Source organism: Salvelinus alpinus, chromosome 23 (assembly GCF_045679555.1).
Source record: "Salvelinus alpinus chromosome 23, SLU_Salpinus.1, whole genome shotgun sequence".
In the NCBI taxonomy this organism is placed as follows: domain Eukaryota; kingdom Metazoa; phylum Chordata; class Actinopteri; order Salmoniformes; family Salmonidae; genus Salvelinus; species Salvelinus alpinus.
Window position 1 is genome coordinate 12,052,438 of NC_092108.1, and position 14,481 is coordinate 12,066,918.

Consider the following 14,481-nt stretch of genomic DNA (forward strand, 5'->3'; position numbering starts at 1 on the left):
TAACTACAGTTGTGGTGATTACACGGGTCATCTCACAGGATAACGGACACATCCTCTTTTAAAGCATAATACTTACACGGAATCCACACTGGATGCGCGCGTGCGCCATCGTGCGCCATCGTGCATAAATGTATTTTGTCCCCCCACACCAAACGTGATCATGACACGCAGGTTAAAATATCAAAACAAACTCTGAACCAATTATATTAATTTGTGGACAGGTCGAAAAGCATTAAAACATTTATGGCAATTTAGCTAGTTAGCTTGCACTTGCTAGCTAATTTGTCCTATTTAGCTAGCTTGCTGTTGCTAGCTAATTTGTCCTGGGATATAAACATTGATTTGTTATTTTACCTGAAATGCACAAGGTCCTCTACTCCACCAATTAATCCACACATAAAACGGTCAACCGAATCGTTTCTAGTCATCTCTCCTCCTTCCAGGCTTTTTCTTCTCTTGACTTTATATTGCGATTGGCAACTTTCATAAATTACGTGCATTACCGCCACCGACCTATTTCGTCTTTCAGTCACACACGTGGGTATAACCAATGAGGAGATGGCACGTGGGTACCTGCTTCTATAAACCAATGAGGAGATCGGAGAGGCAGGACTTGCAGCGCGATCTGCGTCAGAAATAGAACTGACTTCTATTTTAGCCCTTGGCAATGTAGACGCTCGTTGGCGCGCGTGAGCAGTGTGGGTGAATTAATTGAATAATATAGATTTCTACATTTATTTTGCCATGCACGCGACGCGAGCGGTGTAGTCAGCCTGTTAGCTGTAGAACGTCATCTAACAAATTGCACCAACACCACTACAAATATATTTTTCTTTGTTGGTCCAAAATTACACGTTGATTAAGAAAAAATGACAAATGACATTGCTCTTATCAATCTAGTGGCGCAGTGGTCTAACGCACTGCATCTCAGTGCTAGAGGCGTCACTACAGACCCTGGTTCGATTACAGGCTGTATCACAAACGGCAATTGGGAGTCCCATAGGGCAGTGCACAATTGACCAAACGTCGTCCTGGGTAGGGTTTGGCCGGGGTAGGCCGTCATTGTAAATAAGAATTTGTCCTTAACTGACTTGACTAGTTAAATAAAGGTTAAATAACATTTTTTAATATGCCTATTTTAATGTGGGAATAATGTGAGATTATGTCAGTGGTATCTTGCTAAATGTATCAATGTCACATGTGTTTTACAAGTTGTTACGTGGTTTGCAAGTTGTTACGTGGTTTGCATGTTGTTACGTATTTTGCATGTTGTTACGTGTTTTGCATGTTGTTACATGTTTTGCATGTTGTTACATGTGTTTTACATGTTGTTACAGCGCCTTCAGAAATTATTAACACCCCTTGACTTTTTCCACATTTTTTTGTAACAGTCTGAATTAACAGTGGATTAAATTGAGATTTAGTGTCAGTGATCTACACACAACATCCCATAATGTCAAAGCGAATTATGTTTTTAGAAATGTTAAAACATGAAAAGCTGAAATGTTTTCAGTCAATAAGTATTCAACCCCTTTGTTATGGCAAGTCTAAATACATTCAGGAGTAAACATCTGCTTGATGGCTGTAGGAGACTGACCTGTAGTATGTCACTCTGCTTGATGGCTGTAGGAGACTGACCTGTAGTATGTCACTCTGCTTGATGGCTGTAGGAGACTGACCTATAGTATGTCATTCTGCTTGATGGCTGTAGGAGACTGACCTGTAGTATGTCACTCTGCTTGATGGCTGTAGGAGACTGACCTATAGTATGTCACTCTGCTTGATGGTTGTAGGAGACTGACCTATAGTATGTCACTCTGCTTGATGGCTGTAGGAGACTGACCTGTAGTATGTCACTCTGCTTGATGGTTGTAGGAGACTGACCTATAGTATGTCACTCTGCTTGATGGCTGTAGGAGACTGACCTGTAGTATGTCACTCTGCTTGATGGCTGTAGGAGACTGACCTATAGTATGTCACTCTGCTTGATGGTTGTAGGAGACTGACCTATAGTATGTCACTCTGCTTGATGGCTGTAGGAGACTGACCTGTAGTATGTCACTCTGCTTGATGGCTGTAGGAGACTGACCTATAGTATGTCACTCTGCTTGATGGTTGTAGGAGACTGACCTATAGTATGTCACTCTGCTTGATGGCTGTAGGAGACTGACCTGTAGTATGTCACTCTGCTTGATGGCTGTAGGAGACTGACCTGTAGTATGTCACTCTGCTTGATGGCTGTAGGAGACTGACCGGTAGTATGTCATTCTGCTTGATGGCTGTAGGAGACTGACCGGTAGTATGGCACTCTGCTTGATGGCTGTAGGAGACTGACCTATAGTATGTCACTCTGCTTGATGGCTGTAGGAGACTGACCTATAGTATGTCACTCTGCTTGATGGCTGTAGGAGACTGACCTGTAGTATGTCACTCTGCTTGATGGCTGTAGGAGACTGACCTATAGTATGTCACTCTGCTTGATGGTTGTAGGAGACTGACCTATAGTATGTCACTCTGCTTGATGGCTGTAGGAGACTGACCTGTAGTATGTCACTCTGCTTGATGGCTGTAGGAGACTGACCTATAGTATGTCACTCTGCTTGATGGTTGTAGGAGACTGACCTATAGTATGTCACTCTGCTTGATGGCTGTAGGAGACTGACCGGTAGTATGTCACTCTGCTTGATGGCTGTAGGAGACTGACCTATAGTATGTCACTCTGCTTGATGGCTGTAGGAGACTGGCCTGTAGTATGTCACTCTGCTTGATGGCTGTAGGAGACTGACCTATAGTATGTCACTCTGCTTGATGGCTGTAGTAGACTGACCTATAGTATGTCATTCTGCTTGATGGCTGTAGGAGACTGACCGGTAGTATGGCACTCTGCTTGATGGCTGTAGGAGACTGACCGGTAGTATGGCACTCTGCTTGATGGCTGTAGGAGACTGACCGGTAGTATGGCACTCTGCTTGATGGCTGTAGGAGACTGACCTGTAGTATGTCACTCTGCTTGATGGCTGTAGGAGACTGACCTATAGTATGTCACTCTGCTTGATGGTTGTAGGAGACTGACCTATAGTATGTCACTCTGCTTGATGGCTGTAGGAGACTGACCTGTAGTATGTCATTCTGCTTGATGGCTGTAGGAGACTGACCTATAGTATGTCACTCTGCTTGATGGTTGTAGGAGACTGACCTATAGTATGTCACTCTGCTTGATGGCTGTAGGAGACTGACCTGTAGTATGTCACTCTGCTTGATGGCTGTAGGAGACTGACCTGTAGTATGTCACTCTGCTTGATGGCTGTAGGAGACTGACCGGTAGTATGTCATTCTGCTTGATGGCTGTAAGAGACTGACCGGTAGTATGGCACTCTGCTTGATGGCTGTAGGAGACTGACCTATAGTATGTCACTCTGCTTGATGGCTGTAGGAGACTGACCTATAGTATGTCACTCTGCTTGATGGCTGTAGGAGACTGACCTGTAGTATGTCACTCTGCTTGATGGCTGTAGGAGACTGACCTATAGTATGTCACTCTGCTTGATGGTTGTAGGAGACTGACCTATAGTATGTCACTCTGCTTGATGGCTGTAGGAGACTGACCTGTAGTATGTCACTCTGCTTGATGGCTGTAGGAGACTGACCTATAGTATGTCACTCTGCTTGATGGTTGTAGGAGACTGACCTATAGTATGTCACTCTGCTTGATGGCTGTAGGAGACTGACCGGTAGTATGTCACTCTGCTTGATGGCTGTAGGAGACTGACCTATAGTATGTCACTCTGCTTGATGGCTGTAGGAGACTGACCTGTAGTATGTCACTCTGCTTGATGGCTGTAGGAGACTGACCTATAGTATGTCACTCTGCTTGATGGCTGTAGTAGACTGACCTATAGTATGTCATTCTGCTTGATGGCTGTAGGAGACTGACCGGTAGTATGGCACTCTGCTTGATGGCTGTAGGAGACTGACCGGTAGTATGGCACTCTGCTTGATGGCTGTAGGAGACTGACCGGTAGTATGGCACTCTGCTTGATGGCTGTAGGAGACTGACCTGTAGTATGTCACTCTGCTTGATGGCTGTAGGAGACTGACCTATAGTATGTCACTCTGCTTGATGGTTGTAGGAGACTGACCTATAGTATGTCACTCTGCTTGATGGCTGTAGGAGACTGACCTGTAGTATGTCATTCTGCTTGATGGCTGTAGGAGACTGACCTATAGTATGTCACTCTGCTTGATGGCTGTAGGAGACTGACCTGTAGTATGTCACTTTGCTTGATGGCTGTAGGAGACTGACCTATAGTATGTCATTCTGCTTGATGGCTGTAGGAGACTGACCGGTAGTATGGCACTCTGCTTGATGGCTGTAGGAGACTGACCTGTAGTATGTCACTCTGCTTGATGGCTGTAGGAGACTGACCTGTAGTATGTCATTCTGCTTGATGGCTGTAGGAGACTGACCTGTAGTATGTCACTCTGCTTGATGGCTGTAGGAGACTGACCTATAGTATGTCACTCTGCTTGATGGCTGTAGTAGACTGACCTATAGTATGTCACTCTGCTTGATGGCTGTAGGAGACTGACCTGTAGTATGTCATTCTGCTTGATGGCTGTAGGAGACTGACCGGTAGTATGGCACTCTGCTTGATGGCTGTAGGAGACTGACCTTTAGTATGTCACTCTGCTTGATGGCTGTAGGCGACTGACCTGTAGTATGTCACTCTGCTTGATGGCTGTAGGAGACTGACCTATAGTATGTCACTCTGCTTGATGGCTGTAGTAGACTGACCTATAGTATGTCACTCTGCTTGATGGCTGTAGGAGACTGACCTGTAGTATGTCACTCTGCTTGATGGCTGTAGGAGACTGACCTATATAGTATAGTGGCTGTAGGAGACTGACCTGTAGTATGTCACTCTGCTTGATGGCTGTAGGAGACTGACCTTTAGTATGTCACTCTGCTTGATGGCTGTAGGCGACTGACCTATAGCACCTGAGTTTGTCCAGAATGCCCAATCACAGTAAAACATAGGTACAGCCAGAAGAGGACTGGCCACCCCTCATAGCCTGGTTCCTCTCTAGGTGTCACGCCCTGACCTTAGTATTCTTTGTTTTCTTTATTATTTTGGTTAGGTCAGGGTGTGACGAGGGTGGTATGTGTTGTTTTTGTCTCGTCTAGGGTTTTGTATGTCTAGGTGTGTGTGTCTAGTCTAGACATATGTAGGTCTATGGTGGCCTGGATTGGTTCCCAATCAGAGGCAGCTGTTTATTGTTGTCTCTGATTGGGGATCCTATTTAGGTTGCCATTTTCCAGTTTTGGTTTGTGGGTTATTGTCTATGTGAAGTTGCATGTCTGCACTCATTGTTTATAGCGTTCACGTTAGTTTGTTTAGTGTTCTTCGTCTTACATTAAAAGTATGTATTCACATCACACTGCGCTTTGGTCTCCTCACTACGACGAACGTGACACTAGGTTTCTTCATAGGTTTTGGCCTTTCTAGGGAGTTTTTCCTAGCCACCGTGCTTCTACACCTGCATTGCTTGCTGTTTGGGGTTTTAGGCTGGGTTTCTTCCTAGGTTCCTGCCTTTCTAGGGAGTTTTTCCTAGCCACCGTGCTTCTACACCTGCATTGCTTGCTGTTTGGGGTTTTAGGCTGGGTTTCTGTACAGCACTTTGAGATATCAGCTGATATAAGAAGGGCTATATAAATACATTTGATTTGAATTTGATTTGTATAGGTCGGTCTAAAGGCATCCAGGTGACTGCATCAACTATGTCCTTATGGACAGTCTGAAAAAACAGCTTTGTGTTGAATTCATGTTGTACGGTCTGTAACTATGTGGATGAAGCCAGAAAAACAATGAAATACCCATCAGAATAGTACATACTGTCAACGGAACACCTTGATATCCATCCACAGTCTGGCTGTGTCACATAAGGCATCCTATTCCCTATATAGTGTGTGGTCTCCAGGAGCAGGGGCTTGATGACTGTGTTTCATTATTCAGCAGATTCCTCGTCATCCTGTTATCTCACTATCAGTCTGAGAGACGGCGAGAGAGCGAGAGAGCGAGAAGAGAGAGAGAGAGAGAGAGTGAAGGAGAGATAGAGAGGGAGAGAGAGAAGGGAGAGAGAGAAGGGAGAGAGAGAGACAAGGGAGAGAGAGAGACAAGGGAGAGAGAGAGACAAGGGAGAGAGAGAGACAAGGGAGAGAGAGAGACAAGGGAGAGAGAGAGACAAGGGAGAGAGAGAGACAAGGGAGAGAGAGAGACAAGGGAGAGAGAGAGACAAGGGAGAGAGAGAGAGACAAGGGAGAGAGAGAGAGACAAGGGAGAGAGAGGGAGAGAAGGGAGAGAGAGGGAGAGAAGGGAGAGAGAGAGCAAGAAGGGAGAGAGAGAGCAAGAAGGGAGAGAGAGAGAGAAGGGAGAGAGGTTGTATTCATTAATGCACAACATAGCAAAAAATGTTGTCTCTCTCTCTCCCTCTCTCTCCCTTCTTGCTCTCTCTCCCTTCTTGCTCTCTCTCTCTCCCTTCTTGCTCTCTCTCTCTCCCTTCTTGCTCTCTCTCTCTCTTGCTCTCTCTCTCTCCCTTCTCTCCCTCTCTCTCCCTTCTTGCTCTCTCTCTCTCCCTTCTTGCTCTCTTTCTCCCTTCTTGCTCTCTTTCTCCCTTCTTGCTCTCTCTCCCTTCTTGCTCTCTCTCTCCCTTCTTGCTCTCTCTCTCCCTTCTTGCTCTCTCTCCCCCTTCTTGCTCTCTCTCTGCTCTCTCTCTCCCTTCTTGCTCTCTCTCTCCCTTCTTGCTCTCTCTCCCTTCTTGCCCTCTCTCCCTTCTTGCTCTCTCTCTCCCTTCTTGCTCTCTCTCTCTCCCTTCTTTCTTTCTCCCTTCTTGCTCTCTTTCTCCCTTCTTGCTCTCTCTCTTCTTGCTCTCTTTCTCCCTTCTTGCTCTCTCTCTCCCTTCTTGCTCTCTCTCCCTTCTTGCTCTCTCTCTCTCCCTTCTTGCTCTCTTTCTCCCTTCTCCTACAGCCATCAAACAAGAGTTTCTTGATGAACAGTGATAGTAGTAGAGAGTATTACTGCAGGGCATGTCTCTGCTGGCCATACACTGCTCAGACAAACGCACACATGCACACAGAGACATGCACACAGAGACATGCACACAGAGACATGCACAAAGAGACATGCACACAGAGACATGCACAAAGAGACATGCACAAAGAGACATGCACAAAGAGACATGCACACACACACATGCACACACACGCGCGCACACAGCAATTTGTACAGGACTGGGACCCAGGGAGAGTGGATCAGTGAGTGGATAAATGTGCTGGTAATTGCACAGCGTCTAGAAGGAGTCGGGACTGCATTTCATCCGGTCACTATGTAATTCCTCCAGCTGCAAAGCCTCGTTTACATTTCACCACCAATTGTCTCATTAAATATTTAAAGTCTGAGTCCTCATGCTGGGTAGCAGGAGAAAACGTATGTGGTGATTGCATCACAAATGGCACCCTATTCCCCATATAGTGCACTACTTTTGACCAGAGCCCTATTTGGGACGCCCCCATAGAACAGTGCTTCAGTCTCCCATACCCACTCTGCACACTCTTCAAACTGAAACACCAACTGTGTCCATAATGGTAGTCTATTCCCTATGTAGTGCACTATATTGGGAATAGGGTGACATTGGGGTGCAGATTTTGTCCTGATTCAATACATTCTCTTCATGTTATCATTTAGGCACGGCAATTAATTGAGGACTACACAGAGCTGTTAGGTCTCTATGTGACACTAGGTGGCAGACACGAGCATCTTCCATACTCCACAACACACTGAGTTGTGAATACAACATGAGAGAGAGAGATGTGGGCTATCAGTGGTTTTGCTGGTAATGTTTTGGCCCTTGGCTGTAGTTGGTAATCTACGCCACTGTTCCACGCCATTGTCTCTCTTCGTGCTGTTTATCAGAGCTCATTGTTGACATACCTGCCCCTTCTATCACATGACGTCTGTGACAGCAGGATCATATTCATTAGGGAATAAACAGAAGAAAACTGACTGAAACGAAACAGGGAGGGTCAACCAGATATTACATTTTTCCGTTGTAAAATGTTTCAAAACTTTGAGACCTAATACGTACGACCCTGTATTTGTCAATTGTCTGCCTGTCTGACAGGGCTGGCTGGGAGACACAGTGTCACGCCTGCTCCCGCTTCCCCTCTCTGGCGCTCGAAGGCGCCAGGCTGCCCTTCATTATGCACATCTGTCACCATCATTACGCGCATCTGCGCTCATTGGACTCACCTGGACTCCTTCACGTTTGTTGATTGCCCCTCTATATCTATCTGTTCCTCAGTTGGTTCCCCGTGTCAGCATTATTGTCGGTTACATTTCCCTTGTCCAGATGCTGTTATTGTTTTGTTTATGTCCGTATTCTGTTCGTGTCCGTTGGTTATTAAATGTTCACTCCCTGTCTCCAGCGTCGTTAGGTCTCTATGAAGCACTAGGTGGCAGACGCGAACATCTTCCATACTCCACAACACAGAGAGAGATAATATGTTGTTATATCCAACATAATGCCCATCCTTGGGACACCAGGACAGGAGAGGCTGTTCGGTTGTAGCTAATCTCCCTCTCTGTCCGTCTGTCCGCCCGCCCCCCCGTCCGCCTGTCTGTCTGTCAGCGGCAGGCAGCTTACTGCTCGTCTCCTCTCTCTGCCGGCCGGGTGTCCATAGTAGCCCTAATGAAGTGATCGGGTACATAATGAATGATCCTGTGTCCGCACGCACGCACGCACACACACACACACACACACACACACACACACACACTCTGTTGTGGTGTACACACACACTCTGTTGTGGTGTGTGTGTGTGGTGAGTTTGGTGTGTGTGTGGTGTGTGTGTGTGCCCCAGATGCTGAGGTGATCACTCTGACTGTGGCGATAGACCTGCTGTTGCTGTTCGTTAACTTACCCTCTGGAGGAAAACATTGTATTGTTATTTATGAATGTATATGTTATTTATGAATGTATATGTTATTTATGAATGTATATGTTATTTATGAATATATATATGTTATTTATAAATGTATATGTTATTTATGAATGTATATGTTATTGATGATATATATGTTATTTATAAATACCTGTAAAAGGTCATAGTTACCCCAAGATGTTAAACTAGTGAACACTTCATCAGTCTCTGTCAGTGTCGCAAATGGCCCCTTATTCCCTTTGTAGTACACACTTGACCCATAGAGCTCTGGTCGAAAGAAGTGCACTATATAGAGAATATAGTGCCATTTGGGACACAATCTCCATGTCCAGATGCAATCCAGGTGGCTGGTCACAGTGGAGCTGGGACCCCCTCCCCTCCCCCGCCGAGAGGTTATAGGTCAATCTTACTGACCTCAGGAGCATGCTCCATCACTTTCACAACTCAGATGACATCACAGGATGTTAGCAAGGTTGGAATGTAATACTTTCCTCAGGCGGTCGCCTCACCGCCACACTCCAAGACAAACAGATGCAGAGATCCTCCTGCGACCAAAGTAAATCAACAAACGTTTGTCTCAAATGGGGACACTATTCCCTTCGTAGTGTGCAGTACTTTTGACCAGAGCCCTATGGGCCTTCGTCAAGAGTAGTGCACTACTGTATAGGGATTAGGGTGTCATTTGGGAAGCACTCCAAAGGCTGAGAATCCTTCCTCGTCTGTCGAGCTCAACGTTACTTAAACTGTGTCTGTTTACACAGACAGCCCAATTCTGAAATGTTTTTTCTCTCTCACAAATTGGTCTTTGGACCAATTACATCAGATCTTTTCACATCAGATCTTTTTCAGAGCTGATTTGATTGGTAAAAAAATAATTTTGTGAAAAAAAAGATCAGAATGGTGTAAACTGGTGTAAACTCAGCGAATCTCTTTGAAGTCCTGCGATGTGCAGTACGCTGTGGTCTGTGTTCACTGAGTCATACTGATCTACATCAATCCGCCCTGCAGGCATGTTAAATATGCTATCCAGTGTCTACCATGTGGTTCAATTAACTACCTTTCACGATGAACGGATGAACGGATGAATGGATGGATGGATGCGTGGACATTTGAAATTCACATTTACATGACGAGTAATCAGTAAGGTCAGGATTTGGTTGGAAAAGGATGTACATACATAGCCTCATTCTGATGAGATTCCATCCCCCTGCTGTTGTTCATTCTGAGATTCCATTCCGGTCCCGTGTGGCTCAGTTGGTAGAGCATGGCGCTTGCAACGCCAGGGTTGTGGGTTCATTCCCCACGGGGGGACCAGGATGAATATGTATGAACTTTCCAATTTGTAAGTCGCTCTGGATAAGAGCGTCTGCTAAATGACTTAAATGTAAATGTAAATGTACCCTGCTGTTTATTCTGATGAGATTCCATTACCCTGCTGTTTATTCTGATGAGATTCCATTACCCTGCTGTTTATTCTGATGAGATTCCATTACCCTGCTGTTGTTTATTCTGAGATTCCATTACCCTGCTGTTTATTCTGATGAGATTCCATCCCCCTGCTGTTTATTCTGATGAGATTCCATTACCCTGCTGTTTATTCTGATGAGATTCTGTTACCCTGCTGTTGTTTATTCTGATGAGATTCCATCCCCCTGCTGTTTATTCTGATGAGATACCGTTACCCTGCTGTTTATTCTGATGAGATTCCGTTACCCTGTTGTTTATTCTGATGAGATTCCGTTACCCTGCTGTTGTTTATTCTGATGAGATTCCGTTACCCTGTTGTTTATTCTGATGAGATTCCGTTACCCTGCTGTTTATTCTGACGAGATTCCATTACCCTGCTGTTTATTCTGATGAGATTCCGTTACCCTGCTGTTTATTCTGATGAGATTCCGTTACCCTGCTGTTTATTCTGATGAGATTCCGTTACCCTGCTGTTTATTCTGATGAGATTCCGTAACCCTGCTGTTGTTGTCCCTTTAAAATTGCTGTAAGTATAAGAATATTTAACTGTTAAAATGTCTGTTACAGAGCATACTAGATATTTCTGCGTGGTATTTCTTCACTTTCGACATACCCCCTTAGCCTGTTCAGCTAGGATCTAACCTATTGTCCTTGAACAGCCTCTAAGTTTCTTACGGTGTATTTATTAGTGTCTGTGTAAAACCCCATTCAGACACTTTAATACTTTAACTCAAGGTGTATGTGCTCTCACGACAGCAAGCCAATCCCCTTGCTGTGACTTATCACATTTCCTGGTTATTACAGTCTCCTTGACGACATAATAAAGGAAGCAGAACCTTTGAAGGGATAATTGCTTGACTTTCTGTGACATGTGGAAGGATTGACAAGTCTAAAGGCTGTGTTTAAGAAGCTACTGTGTGTTCAATTAAAGCACATTTAGGTGTTAGAACAGCTCAAAGTTCATGAATAATGCCCTAGCCACTTGAATACCATTTCACCTTCCCTTAATACCAGACAATACCTGTCAGATAATAGCTTGTACTTTCTTATTTCAAATGAATCCACTCTAAGCCTTATTTGAGTTAGAGCATTGTTTGGCTATTTTTCTTGAGTGAAATGTAAGTTTGAAAAGCCCCGCACAGAACTATTTCAGGTTTTCCCTTTGCCCCACAACCACCACATCACCTCCACACACACACACCTACACACACACACACACACACACACCAACTACTGCAGGTCTACAGGGGGGTGAAGATGGGATACAAGACAATGGGTTCTTCAACATGAAAACAGAAAACATTCCTACATTTATCAAAAAGATTTGGCAGAGGAATATGCTCTAAAGGCTTTTTTTAGGCAAGAATTGGCACTTTTAACATGATACTGCACAAAGGCTACCTAACCCTACCTGACACCCTAGACCCACTCCTATTTGCTTACCGCCCCAATAGGTCCACAGGTGACGCAATCACACTGCACACTGCCCTAACCCATCTGGACAAGAGGAATACCTATGTAAGAATGTTGTTAATCGATCACAGCTCAGCATTTAACACCATAGTACCCTCCAAACTCGTCATTAAGCTCGAGACCCTGGGTCAAGATTACTTGTTAGATATTAGTGCACGGGCGGAACTAGAAGCACAAGTATTTCGCTGCACTCGCATTAACATCTGCTAACCATGTGTATGTGACCAATAACATTTGATTTAATTTGATTTGAGGCTACATTTCTTTGTGTCAATAGCTCTGTGGAAACCTCAGTTTCAGTTCTGTTGTTGCCTGATAACCTACATTAGATAAGGTACGTGTGTGTGAATACATGCACTTTCTCTCTGTTCCCCTGCTTTAATTTCCATTGTTTTTGAGTGGTGGAATGAGCTGATATCACAGGAGTACCTCCTCTTCACCTCCATTTAACTCATTCTGTCTGAAGCCCTTTGATCGCATCTCCCCCATCACCTCCACATGCACATCGAACACACATCACACGTACGCACACATACACACACTCCAACACGCAGGCCTATTCTCTGCCACCTTGGCTTGCAGCTCTTTGAGGCTTCCTGCATAATCCTCTCTGATTAGAACTGAGGAGGCTTCCTGCATAATCCTCTCTGATTAGAACTGAGGAGGCTTCCTGTATAATCCTCTCTGATTAGAACTGAGGAGGCTTCCTGCATAATCCTCTCTGATTAAAACTGAGGAGGCTTCCTGCATAATCCTCTCTGATTAGAACTGAGGAGGCTTCCTGCATAATCCTCTCTGATTAGAACTGAGGAGGCTTCCTGCAAAATCCTCTCTGATTAGAACTGAGGAGGCTTCCTGCATAATCGTCTCTGGTTAAAACTGAGGAGGCTTCCTGCATAATCCTCTCTGATTAGAACTGAGGAGGCTTCCTGCATAATCCTCTCTGATTAGAACTGAGGAGGCTTCCTGCATAATCCTCTCTGATTAGAACTGAGGAGGCTTCCTGCATAATCCTCTCTGATTAGAATTGAGGAGGCTTCCTGCATAATCCTCTCTGATTAGAACTGAGGAGCCTTCCTGCATAGTCCTCTCTGATTAGAACTGAGGAGGCTTCCTGCATAATCCTCTCTGATTAGAACTGAGGAGGCTTCCTGCATAATCATCTCTGATTAGAACTGAGGAGGCTTCCTGCATAATCCTCTCTGATTAGAACTGAGGAGGCTTCCTGCATAATCCTCTCTGATTAGAACTGAGGAGGCTTCCTGCAAAATCCTCTCTGATTAGAACTGAGGAGGCTTCCTGCATAATCCTCTCTGGTTAAAACTGAGGAGGCTTCCTGCAAAATCCTCTCTGATTAGAACTGAGGAGGCTTCCTGCATAATCCTCTCTGATTAGAACTGAGGAGACTTCCTGCATAATCCTCTCTGGTTAAATCTGAGGAGGCTTCCTGCATAATCCTCTCTGATTAGAACTGAGGAGGCTTCCTGCATAATCCTCTCTGATTAGAACTGAGGAGGCTTCCTGCATAGTCCTCTCTGATTAGAATTGAGGAGGCTTCCTGCATAATCCTCTCTGGTTAAAACTGAGGAGGCTTCCTGCATAATCCTCTCTGATTAGAACTGAGGAGGCTTCCTGCATAATCCTCTCTGATTAGAACTGAGGAGGCTTCCTGCATAATCCTCTCTGGTTAAAACTGAGGAGGCTTCCTGCATAATCCTCTCTGGCTAAAACTGAGGAGGCTTCCTGCATAATCATCTTTGGTTAAAACTGAATGCAGAGAAGAGGAGAAAAAATTGAATGATGAATGTTTTTTTGGATTGCTTTTCATCCCTCCATCAAATACTCCTAGATGTGACACAATGGCTACAGGATGTGAGGGTGCTGAGGGTGCAGCAGCACCACCTGATGATGAAAAAACGAAACAACATTTGTGATGCTGTAGCTTCTGTTTCTAATAATATGTTAAGGTGTGTTATGGTGTATAAGGTGTATATAAGGTGTGTTATGGTGTATATGGTGTATAAGGTGTGTTATGGTGTATAAGGTGTATAAGGTGTATAAGGTGTGTTATGGTGTATAAGGTGTATAAGGTTTATATGGTGTATAAGGTGTGTTATGGTGTATAAGGTGTATATGGTGTATAAGGTGTGTTATGGTGTATAAGGTGTATAAGGTGTGTTATGGTGTATAAGGTGTATAAGGTGTGTTATGGTGTATAAGGTGTATAAGGTGTGTTATGGTGTATAAGGTGTATAAGGTGTATATGGTGTATAAGGTGTGTTATGGTGTATAAGGTGTATATGGTGTATAAGGTGTGTTATGGTGTATAAGGTGTATATGGTGTATAAGGTGTGTTATGGTGTATAAGGTGTATAAGGTGTGTTATGGTGTATAAGGTGTGTTATGGTGTATAAGGTGTATAAGGTGTGTTATGGTGTATAAGGTTTATATGGTGTATAAGGTGTATAAGGTGTGTTATGGTGTATAAGGTGTGTTATGGTGTATAAGGTGTGTTATGGTGTATAAGGTGTATAAGGTGTGTT